Genomic DNA, 10,590 nt, shown 5'->3' with positions numbered 1-10,590 from the left:
GACGCTGCGATCGCGTTCCGCGCACATTGACGCTGGGATCGCGTTCCGCGCACAGTGACGCTGCGATCGCGTTCCGCGCACAGTGACGCTGCGATCGCGTTCCACGCTGGGATCACGTTCCGCGCACAGTGACGCTGCGATCGCGTTCCGCGCACATTGACGCTGGGATCGCGTTCCGCGCACAGTGACGCTGCGATCGCGTTCCGCGCACAGTGACGCTGCGATCGCGTTCCGCGCACAGTGACGCTGCGATCGCGTTCCGCGCACAGTGACGCTGGGATGGCGTTCCACGCACAGTGACGCTGGGATCGCGTTCCGCGCACATTGACGCTGGGATCGCGTTCCGCGCACAGTGACGCTGCGATCGCGTTCCGCGCACAGTGACGCTGCGATCGCGTTCCGCGCACAGTGACGCTGCGATCGCGTTCCGCGCACATTGACGCTGGGATCGCGTTCCGCGCACAGTGACGCTGCGATCGCGTTCCGCGCACAGTGACGCTGCGATCGCGTTCCGCGCACAGTGACGCTGCGATCGCGTTCCGCGCACAGTGACGCTGGGATGGCGTTCCACGCACAGTGACGCTGGGATCGCGTTCCGCGCACAGTGACGCTGGGATCGCGTTCCGCGCACAGTGACGCTGGGATCGCGTTCCGCGCACAGTGACGCTGGGATCACGTTCCGCGCACAGTGACGCTGGGATCACGTTCCGCGCACAGTGACGCTGGGATCGCGTTCCGCGCACAGTGACGCTGCGATCACGTTCCGCGCACAGTGACGCTGGGATCGCGTTCCGCGCACCGTCAGAGTGGAACCAGGGACCGCGCCATCTCCTGATATTCACTAATGTTATTTCTGTGCTTAGCGAAGCAGAGAAACTGTGCGTAATTCTGTAAAACATTATCTCATTTAACTAGAACATATAGTAATGTATTAGAACATATAGTAATGTAACGTAATGATGGAGATAGGAACCTATAGAATAATAATAATAATAAATAAAAACACATGAAGGGGACACCCGGATTTGAACCAGGGACCTCTCGATCTGCAGTCGAATGCTCTACCACTGAGCTATATCCCCCTACCTGCCTGAGTCCTCAGGTGCAGAAGCTGTATAGGTCATAGAAGAATCTGTATAGGTGACATAAGAAGCTGTATAGATGACGTAAGTATCTGCAGGACAACACATGTTCACATAGCCCCAGGTAGGACAGGTACCGCCAGCAACAGAGAAATGCCACTCGCATAACATCATGGGGAGCACTATATAGACAGCCCTATATGGAAACACTATATAGACAGCACGATATAAAGAGTACTATATATAAATAAAATATATTAAGAATAAATAAAAACACATGAAGGGGACACCCGGATTTGAACCAGGGACCTCTCGATCTGCAGTCGAATGCTCTACCACTGAGCTATATCCCCTACCTGCATAGGTAATATTGGTGCAGAATCTATACAGGTGATGTGAGAAGATGTATAGGTGATGTAAGACGCTATACAAGTGATGTAAGAAGATGTATAGGTGATGTTCGCTGCTATGGGGGTCTCAAAGAAAGCGAAATATCCAGTGGTGCTTTTCCGATGTCCTGCTCATCACCATACGGACAGAACTATATAAAGAGAACTATATGGACAGAACTATATAGAGAGAACTATCTGGACAGCACAGTCTGGAGAGAACTATATGGACAGCACCACCTGGAGAGAACTTTATGGACAACTGTATAAAGCGAACTATATGGACAGAACCATATAAAGAGAACTATATGGACAGCACCGTCTAAAGCATTATATAGACAGCACTATATGAGGAGCACTATACAGGTAGCACTATATATAGAGCATTATATAGACAGCACTATATGAACACTGTATAAAGAGCCCTATATATAAATAAAATATATAAGAATTGACAAAAACACATGAAGGGGACACCCGGATTTGAACCAGGGACCTCTCGATCTGCAGTCGAATGCTCTACCACTGAGCTATATCATCAGCTGTACACAGGTGCGCGCGCACGCATACAATGTGTGCAGTGCAGTGCAGCTTATTCTGGCAGAGAAGGGGTTAAGTGCAATGATTATACGGGGAGAGAAAAACAGCAATACCTGTGCGTACCTGCGCGTATCTGCGAGTACCTGCGCGTATGTGCGCGTACCTGCGCGTACCTGCGCGTACCTGCGCGTACCTGCGTGTACCTGCGCGTACCTGCGCGTACCTGCGCGTATCTGCGCGTATCTGCGCGTACCTGCGCGTATCTGCGCGTATCTGCGCGTATCTGCGAGTACCGGCGCGTACCTGCGAGTACCTGCGCGTACCTGCGCGTACCTGCGAGTACCTGCGCGTACCTGCGCGTATCTGCGAGTACCTGCGCGTATCTGCGCGTACCTGCGAGTAACTGCGCGTACCTGCGCGTATCTGCGCGTACCTGCGAGTAACTGCGCGTACCTGCGCGTATCTGCGCGTACCTGCGAGTAACTGCGAGTACCTGCGCGTACCTGCGAGTACCTGCGAGTAACTGCGCGTACCTGCGCGTATCTGCGCGTACCTGCGCGTACCTGCGAGTAACTGCGCGTACCTGCGCGTATCTGCGCGTACCTGAGAGTACCTGCGAGTACCTGCGCGTACCTGAGAGTACCTGCGCGTACCTGCGCGTATCTGCGCGTACCTGCGCGTACCTGCGCGTATCTGCGCGTACCTGCGCGTACCTGCGCGTATCTGTGAGTACCTGCGCGTACCTGCGAGTACCTGCGCGTACCTGCGAGTAACTGCGCGTACCTGCGCGTATCTGCTCGTACCTGCGCGTACCTGCGCGTACCTGCGCGTACCTGCGCGTACCTGCGCGTACCTGCGAGTAACTGCGAGTACCTGCGCGTACCTGCGCGTACCTGCGCGTACCTGCGAGTACCTGCGCGTATCTGCGCGTACCTGCGAGTACCTGCGCGTACCTGCGCGTATCTGCGCGTATCTGCGCGTACCTGCGCGTACCTGCGCGTACCTGCGCGTACCTGCGCTTCAACACGTCATATAACACTGTAATCACTTAAACACCTTAATGTGCTCGTACAGAGGAATAACACACACTCAGCGGAGTCTTCTTCCCGGCCTAGGAGAAGACACTTTATAGATGTAACTATGAGAGTATTATTATATACGGTCCCCAGATGTAACAATGAGAGTATTATTATATACGGTCCCCAGATGTAACTATGAGAGTACTATTATATACGGTCCCCAGATGTAACAATGAGAGCACTATTATATACGGTCCCCAGATGTAACTATGAGAGTATTATTATATATGGTCCCCAGATGTAACTATGAGAGTATTATTATATACGGTCCCCAGATGTAACTATGAGAGTATTATTATATACGGTCCCCAGATGTAACAATGAGAGTACTATTATATACGGTCCCCAGATGTAACAATGAGAGTACTATTATACATGGTCCCCAGATGTAACAATGAGAGCACTATTATATACGGTCCTCAGATGTAACAATGAGAGCACTATTATATACGGTTCCCAGATGTAACTATGAGAGTATTATTATATATGGTCCCCAGATGTAACAATGAGAGTATTATTATATACGGTCCCCAGATGTAACAATGAGAGTACTATTATACATGGTCCCCAGATGTAACAATGAGAGCACTATTATATACGGTCCCCAGATGTAACTATGAGAGTACTATTATACATGGTCCCCAGATGTAACTATGAGAGTACTATTATACACGGTCCCCAGATGTAACTATGAGAGTACTATTATATACGGTCCCCAGATGTAACTATGAGAGTACTATTATATACGGTCCCCAGGGGACCCTGTGTCCATAAACCAATTTGTGTTTAAAGAAAGTGGAAACACACCCTTGATTGGTGGAAACATAAAGATAGAACAAACTTTGCTTATAGTTTATATGCTATAGGGGATGAAGAGATCGTGCCTCATATTCCACATGAAAAAAAGACATTGAAAGCAACCATATCATTAAAAAAATCTTTACTAAAAAAAACCACTGGGAATACACTCACGAATTCCCTACATATAGTATTGTAATGTATTGATGGAGATAGGAACCTATAGAATAATAGTAAATAAAAATACATGAAGGGGACACCCGGATTTGAACCAGGGACCTCTCGATCTGCAGTCGAATGCTCTACCACTGAGCTATATCCCCAGCTGTATGGTGACAGTAAAGCAGGAGCAGCATAGGCGATGCAAGAAGCTGTATAGGTTATGTAAGATGTACAGGTTATGTAAGAAGCTATAAAGGTGCTATAAGGATCTGTATAGGTGATATAAAAGCTGTATAGGTTATATAAAAGCTGTACAGGTGATGTAAGAAGATGTATAGGTGATGTAAGACGCTATACAGGTGATGTAAGAAGATGTATAGGTGATGTAAGAAGATGTATAGGTGATGTAAGAGTCTGCAGTACAACCCTAGGATTATATGTTCACACAGCCCCAGGTAGGCAGGGTGCCGCCAGCTGCAGGATAATGTATATACCTCATTACAGAGCGCAGAACGCATCACGTCTCGCTAATTACTGATCTAATTTACCTTATTAACCCATTCAGTGCATGGGGTTGCAATAAATAGCTGGCAGTGAAGGGGTTTTACATGTAACGTGCACACACGTGTTAAAGGCGACACGCGGATAACAATATGTGTCGCGGGGGGGGGGGGGGGAGAAATAGCAGAAATGTACAAGAGGGGAGACAGCCGGATTTGATCTGCAGGCGAACGCCCTACCCCTGAGCTACACCCCCTGATATTCGCTGCCCCCCATGATATTAGTTGCCCCCCCCTGATATTCGCTGCTATGGGGGTCTCGAATAAAGCGAAATATCCAGTGCTGCTTTTCCAATGTCCTGCTCATCACCATACGGACAGAACTATATGAAGAGAACTATATAAAGAGAACTATATGGACAGAACCTATAGAATAATAATAAATAAAAACACATGAAGGGGACACCCGGATTTGAACCAGGGACCTCTCGATCTGCAGTCGAATGCTCTACCACTGAGCTATATCCCCAGCTGTATATATCTCACCTGTATATATCTCACCTGTATATAACACACCTGTATATATCTCACCTGTATATATCTCACCTGTATATATCTCACCTGTATATATCTCACTTGTACGTATATCACACCTGTTTGTATATCTCACCTGTGATTATATCTCACCTGTGTATATATCTCACCTGTATATATCTCACTTGTACGTATATCACACCTGTTTGTATATCTCACCTGTGTATATATCTCACCTGTGTATATATCTCACCTGTATATATATATATATATATATATATCACCTGTATATATATCTCACCTGTATATATCCCACTTGTATATATATCTCACCTGTGTATATATCTCACACCTGTGTATATCTCACACCTGTGTATATATCTCACCTGTGTATATATCTCACCTGTGTATATATCTCCCACATGTGTATATATCTCACCTGTGTATATATCTCACCTGTGTATATATCTCACACCTGTGTATATATCTCACACCTGTGTATATATCTCACCTGTGTATATATCTCACCTGTGTATATATCTCCCACATGTGTATACCGGTATATCTCACCTGTGTATATATCTCACCTGTGTATATATCTCACACCTGTGTATATATCTCACACCTGTGTATATATCTCACCTGTGTATATATATCACCTGTATATATATATATATATATCACCTGTATATATCTCACTTGTATATATATCTCACCTGTATATATCTCTTGACAGGTAAGGGGACAGACAGGTAAGGGGACGGGGCAGGTAAGGGGACGGGGCAGGTAAGGGGACGGAGCAGGTAAGGGGACGGACAGGTAAGGGGACGGACAGGTAAGGGGACGGACAGGTAAGGGGACAGACAGGTAAGGGGACAGACAGGTAAGGGGACAGACAGGTAAGGGGACAGACAGGTAAGGGGACAGACAGGTAAGGGGACAGACAGGTGGGCCCATTGACTTCAATGGAGATTCCTCGAAGGAGCTTTCCAGGAACGAGTTGGCTGCCGTCCAAACCGCAAAACCGCAAAGCGGATACTTTTTCTAAAAGAGAGCTTTGATCACTTATTAGCCAAGTTCAACGAGAAGTGGCGTGGGAATAAACAGTTCTAGAGCACCTAGGAATAAAATTATTTTTGCCCCTGGTTCCTAGGCCTTCCCCCACTCGACTACCACCGGGTCCCAGAATCCTGGACCCCGATAAGGGTTGAACCGAGAAGAGCGGGTCGCGCCATAGGTTCCAATGGCGGCGGCAGAAACAGCTCAAGAAAACGGCTAAGTGTGAAAAGCTGAAATTTAGGAATCAATAGCTCCAGTTCCGGAGGGTCCAGAGGGCCAGGGTTTGGGGTACCTGTAGTCACTGCTCCGGCAGCACTGCAGAACCATCCTTGACCCTCTTGGACCAACCCGACGGAGTATGGACCCCCTTGAAAGTTCGGGACTTTTCCCATAGACTTCAATGGCGGCCAATCTCCATTGACCGGCTATGGCGGAAAACCCCCATTGACTTCAACGGCGGCATCGCCCCGTTGAAAGTCTATGGCGGGGATTCCCATAGCCGCCAACGGCGGCGGTTTGCCATTGAAAGTCTATGGCGGCGGAGCCCGTTGTTTTCAATGGGGATATAGTGAAAAACCGTGATTTAATTTACAGCGGAGTTTTTTGTATTAAAATAGGAAACGGTTTAAGGTGTATTTGTGTAACTCCGGTTCTGAAGGTCGTAGCAAGTCGCAAATTGGACCATAGGGTGTCCCAGTTCCGGCATTGAGAACTGGGAAGTTTGGACCTGCTGGACCCAACGGAACCGGATATTTTAATATGTTTGTGTTTTATCTTTAATACGGTGTCCCAAAGCAGGGATAAAACCCAGAGGAAATTCCTTTGCATACCAGGGTAGCATATGGCTTGAAAGGCGACCCAATGTCTACAATTTAAGTGCTGTTCAAAGGAGTTTATCACCTACACTGTTTACAGGAGGGCGGAGATGACTCAAACCAGAGCAGTCTATAAGTGTCCCATTTAACACCTCACAACAAAGGGTATCCTGCCAGAAATTCTGTTTAGTAGACTTGCTGGCATTCCTGATGCATATGTGGGGCTGCAGAAATGAGACCCCAGAGTCCAACTGAGCACGTGCCAACTAGCTGGGGGGCATGTATCAAAATGTGTTCCCATGTTAGTGAGTGGCTAGATGTAATTGAAAACCAATCACCTGTACTTAATGTTAAGGATAGGGTTACAAAAGGTTTATAAACGGTTGTCCACCCTTTATCCGGTGTTCTTCTATACCATCTTGATTGCTGAGAGAAATGCTATGCAATGTCTGCATGCAAGGTCTTTTCATGGCTTTTCGTGTCTTGGGATGATGAAGAGTGTTGTATGAACTGCCAGTCCAGATGTGACTGTTTTATCATTTCCATCTTTAAGTGTCTATATTTTGCCTGTTATTTGTATATTTTGTGTGTTCACCTTTATCAAGGAATAAATTACATTTTATCATATCTAAGTCTCGTCCCAGTTCAACCTAGTTATATATATTACTAGCTGAGAGACCCGGCGTTGCCCGGGATGTAAATGCGTAATAGGTAGTATTATTTATAACTCGTGGAACAATAGGTGAGTATTTGTTGTAAAGGTTTCGGGGGGGGGGGAGAAAGGGGAGCGGGGGGGGGAGAAAGGGGAGCGGGGGGGGAGAAAGGGGAGCGGGGGGGGGGGGAGAAAGGGGAGCGGGGGGGAGAAAGGGGAGCGGGGGGGGAGAAAGGGGAGCGGGGGGGGAGAAAGGGGAGCGGGGGGGGGGGGAGAAAGGGGAGCGGGGGGGGGAGAAAGGGGAGCGGGGGGGGAGAAAGGGGAGCGGGGGGGGAGAAAGGGGAGCGGGGGGGGAGAAAGGGGAGCGGGGGGGGGGAGAAAGGGGAGCGGGGGGGGGAGAAAGGGGAGCGGGGGGGGGGGGGCGAAAGGGGAGCGGGGGGGGGGAGAAAGGGGAGCGGGGGGGGGGGAGAAAGGGGAGCGGGGGGGGGAGAAAGGGGAGCGGGGGGGGGAGAAAGGGGAGCGGGGGGGGGAGAAAGGGGAGCGGGGGGGGGGGGAGAAAGGGGAGCGGGGGGGGGGAGAAAGGGGAGCGGGGGGGGAGAAAGGGGAGCGGGGGGGGAGAAAGGGGAGCGGGGGGGGAGAAAGGGGAGCGGGGGGGGAGAAAGGGGAGCGGGGGGGAGAAAAGGGAGCGGGGGGGGGGAGAAAGGGGAGCGGGGGGGGGGGAGAAAGGGGAGCGGGGAGAAAGGGGAGCGGGGGGGGGGAGAAAGGGGAGCGGGGGGGGGGAGAAAGGGGAGCGGGGGGGGAGAAAGGGGAGCGGGGGGGAGAAAGGGGAGCGGGGGGGGGAGAAAGGGGAGCGGGGGGGGGGGAGAAAGGGGAGCGGGGGGGGGGAGAAAGGGGAGCGGGGGGGAGAAAGGGGAGCGGGGGGGTGAAGGGGAGTGGGGGGGGGGGAAAGGGGAGTGGGGGGGGGTGGAGAGCGGTGGGCATATGTATTGTCATAATTTATGTTTGGGCATTTCCCCCCCCCCCGTTCCCCGTGACTCCCCCCCCCCCCGTTCCCTGTGACTCGCGCTCCCCCCCCCGGCGGCCGCTTGGTCCCCCGATGTGCCGTCCTGCTGAGTGAGGCGTGCAGGCGGCTGCAGGAAGCGCCCTGTGTGGGCCTAAGACTCACGCTCCCCCCCCCCCCCCGGCGCCCCGCTCGATGTGGCGTCTGGCTGAGCGGCGGTAGGAAGCGCCCTGTGTGGGCCTGAGGCTGAGGCGGGACGCGCAGTGGGCCTGAGGCTGAGGCGGGACGCGCAGTGGGCCTGAGGCTGAGGCGGGACGCGCAGTGGGCCTGAGGCTGAGGCGGGACGCGCAGTGGGCCTGAGGCTGAGGCGGGACGCGCAGTGGGCCTGAGGCTGAGGCGGGACGCACAGTGACTTACCTGAGCGGGTGGTAGCGCCGGGGAGGTAAGGGAGCGGCTGGGGTAGGAGGGCCGCGCTTCCCGTCCGGAGCCAGTGCAGGATGGCGCACGTGAGGGGGGGGGGGAGGGGGGCGGACAGAGGGTGTGTGTGTGTGTATAGAGCTGCTGTGTTGTGTGTGTGTGTGTGTGTGTGTGTGTGTGTGTGTATAGAGCTGCTGTGTTGTGTGTGTGTGTGTGTATAGAGCTGCTGTGTTGTGTGTGTGTGTGTGTGTATAGAGCTGCTGTGTTGTGTGTGTGTGTGTATAGAGCTGCTGTGTTGTGTGTGTGTGTGTATAGAGCTGCTGTGTTGTGTGTGTGTGTGTGTATAGAGCTGCTGTGTTGTGTGTGTGTGTGTGTGTGTATAGAGCTGCTGTGTTGTGTGTGTGTGTGTGTATAGAGCTGCTGTGTTGTGTGTGTGTGTGTGTGTGTGTGTGTATAGAGCTGCTGTGTTGTGTGTGTGTGTGTGTATAGAGCTGCTGTGTTGTGTGTGTGTGTGTGTGTATAGAGCTGCTGTGTTGTGTGTGTGTGTGTGTATAGAGCTGCTGTGTTGTGTGTGTGTGTGTGTGTGTATAGAGCTGCTGTGTTTGTGTGTGTGTGTGTGTGTGTATAGAGCTGCTGTGTTGTGTGTGTGTGTGTGTGTGGTGTATAGAGCTGCTGTGTTGTGTGTGTGTGTGTGTGTGTGTGTGTATAGAGCTGCTGTGTTGTGTGTGTGTGTGTGTGTGTGTGTGTGTATAGAGCTGCTGTGTTGTGTGTGTGTGTGTATAGAGCTGCTGTGTTGTGTGTGTGTGTGTGTGTGTGTGTATAGAGCTGCTGTGTTGTGTGTGTGTGTGTGTGTGTGTGTGTGTGTGTATAGAGCTGCTGTGTTGTGTGTGTGTGTGTGTGTGTGTGTGTGTGTGTGTGTGTGTGTGTGTGTGTGTGTGTATAGAGCTGCTGTGTTGTGTGTGTGTGTGTGTGTATAGAGCTGCTGTGTTGTGTGTGTGTGTGTGTGTGTGTGTGTGTGTGTATAGAGCTGCTGTGTTGTGTGTGTGTGTGTGTGTGTGTGTGTGTATAGAGCTGCTGTGTTGTGTGTGTGTGTGTGTGTGTGTGTATAGAGCTGCTGTGTTGTGTGTGTGTGTGTGTGTGTGTGTGTGTGTGTGTGTGTGTGTGTGTGTGTGTGTGTGTGTGTGTGTGTGTGTGTGTGTGTGTGTGTGTGTGTGTGTGTGTGTATAGAGCTGCTGTGTTGTGTGTGTGTGTGTGTGTGGAGCCGTCACTCCGCCTCAGGCCAATGAGAGGTGTGCGGGGGCGGGCGACCCAAGGGACCAATGAGATTTCCCCTAGGGACACCGGACATCCAGGCAGGCAAACATACAGTGCTTTCACTAATATAGTATAAGATATATATTTTTTTTTTGTGTGTATTATTAATAGCCTGTCGCAAAGCTCCCGTCACAAGGGGACAGACAGGTAAGGGGACAGACAGGTAAGGGGACAGGCAGGTAAGGGGACAGACAGGTAAGGGGACAGACAGGTAAGGGGACAGACAGGTAAGGTCACAGACAGGTAAGG

General features: G+C 51.0%; 5 non-coding genes across 5 annotated transcripts; all 5 read right to left on the bottom strand.

Moving 5' to 3' along the window:
* Positions 1 to 1,010: 1,010 nt before the first annotated feature.
* On the bottom strand, positions 1,011 to 1,082 carry TRNAC-GCA (transfer RNA cysteine (anticodon GCA)). The gene has a single exon. It is a non-coding gene; the product is annotated as a tRNA-Cys (tRNA).
* Positions 1,083 to 1,363: 281 nt separating this feature from the next.
* TRNAC-GCA (transfer RNA cysteine (anticodon GCA)) lies at positions 1,364 to 1,435 on the bottom strand. Its single transcript has one exon. It is a non-coding gene; the product is annotated as a tRNA-Cys (tRNA).
* Positions 1,436 to 1,939: 504 nt separating this feature from the next.
* TRNAC-GCA (transfer RNA cysteine (anticodon GCA)) lies at positions 1,940 to 2,011 on the bottom strand. Its single transcript has one exon. It is a non-coding gene; the product is annotated as a tRNA-Cys (tRNA).
* Positions 2,012 to 4,139: 2,128 nt separating this feature from the next.
* TRNAC-GCA (transfer RNA cysteine (anticodon GCA)) lies at positions 4,140 to 4,211 on the bottom strand. Its single transcript has one exon. It is a non-coding gene; the product is annotated as a tRNA-Cys (tRNA).
* A 796-nt stretch (positions 4,212 to 5,007) lies between these two features.
* TRNAC-GCA (transfer RNA cysteine (anticodon GCA)) lies at positions 5,008 to 5,079 on the bottom strand. Its single transcript has one exon. It is a non-coding gene; the product is annotated as a tRNA-Cys (tRNA).
* Positions 5,080 to 10,590: the final 5,511 nt, after the last annotated feature.

Source organism: Ascaphus truei, chromosome 23, assembly GCF_040206685.1.
Source record: "Ascaphus truei isolate aAscTru1 chromosome 23, aAscTru1.hap1, whole genome shotgun sequence".
Taxonomy (NCBI): Eukaryota; Metazoa; Chordata; class Amphibia; order Anura; family Ascaphidae; genus Ascaphus; species Ascaphus truei.
This window is presented reverse-complemented; position numbering and strand designations above follow the sequence as displayed.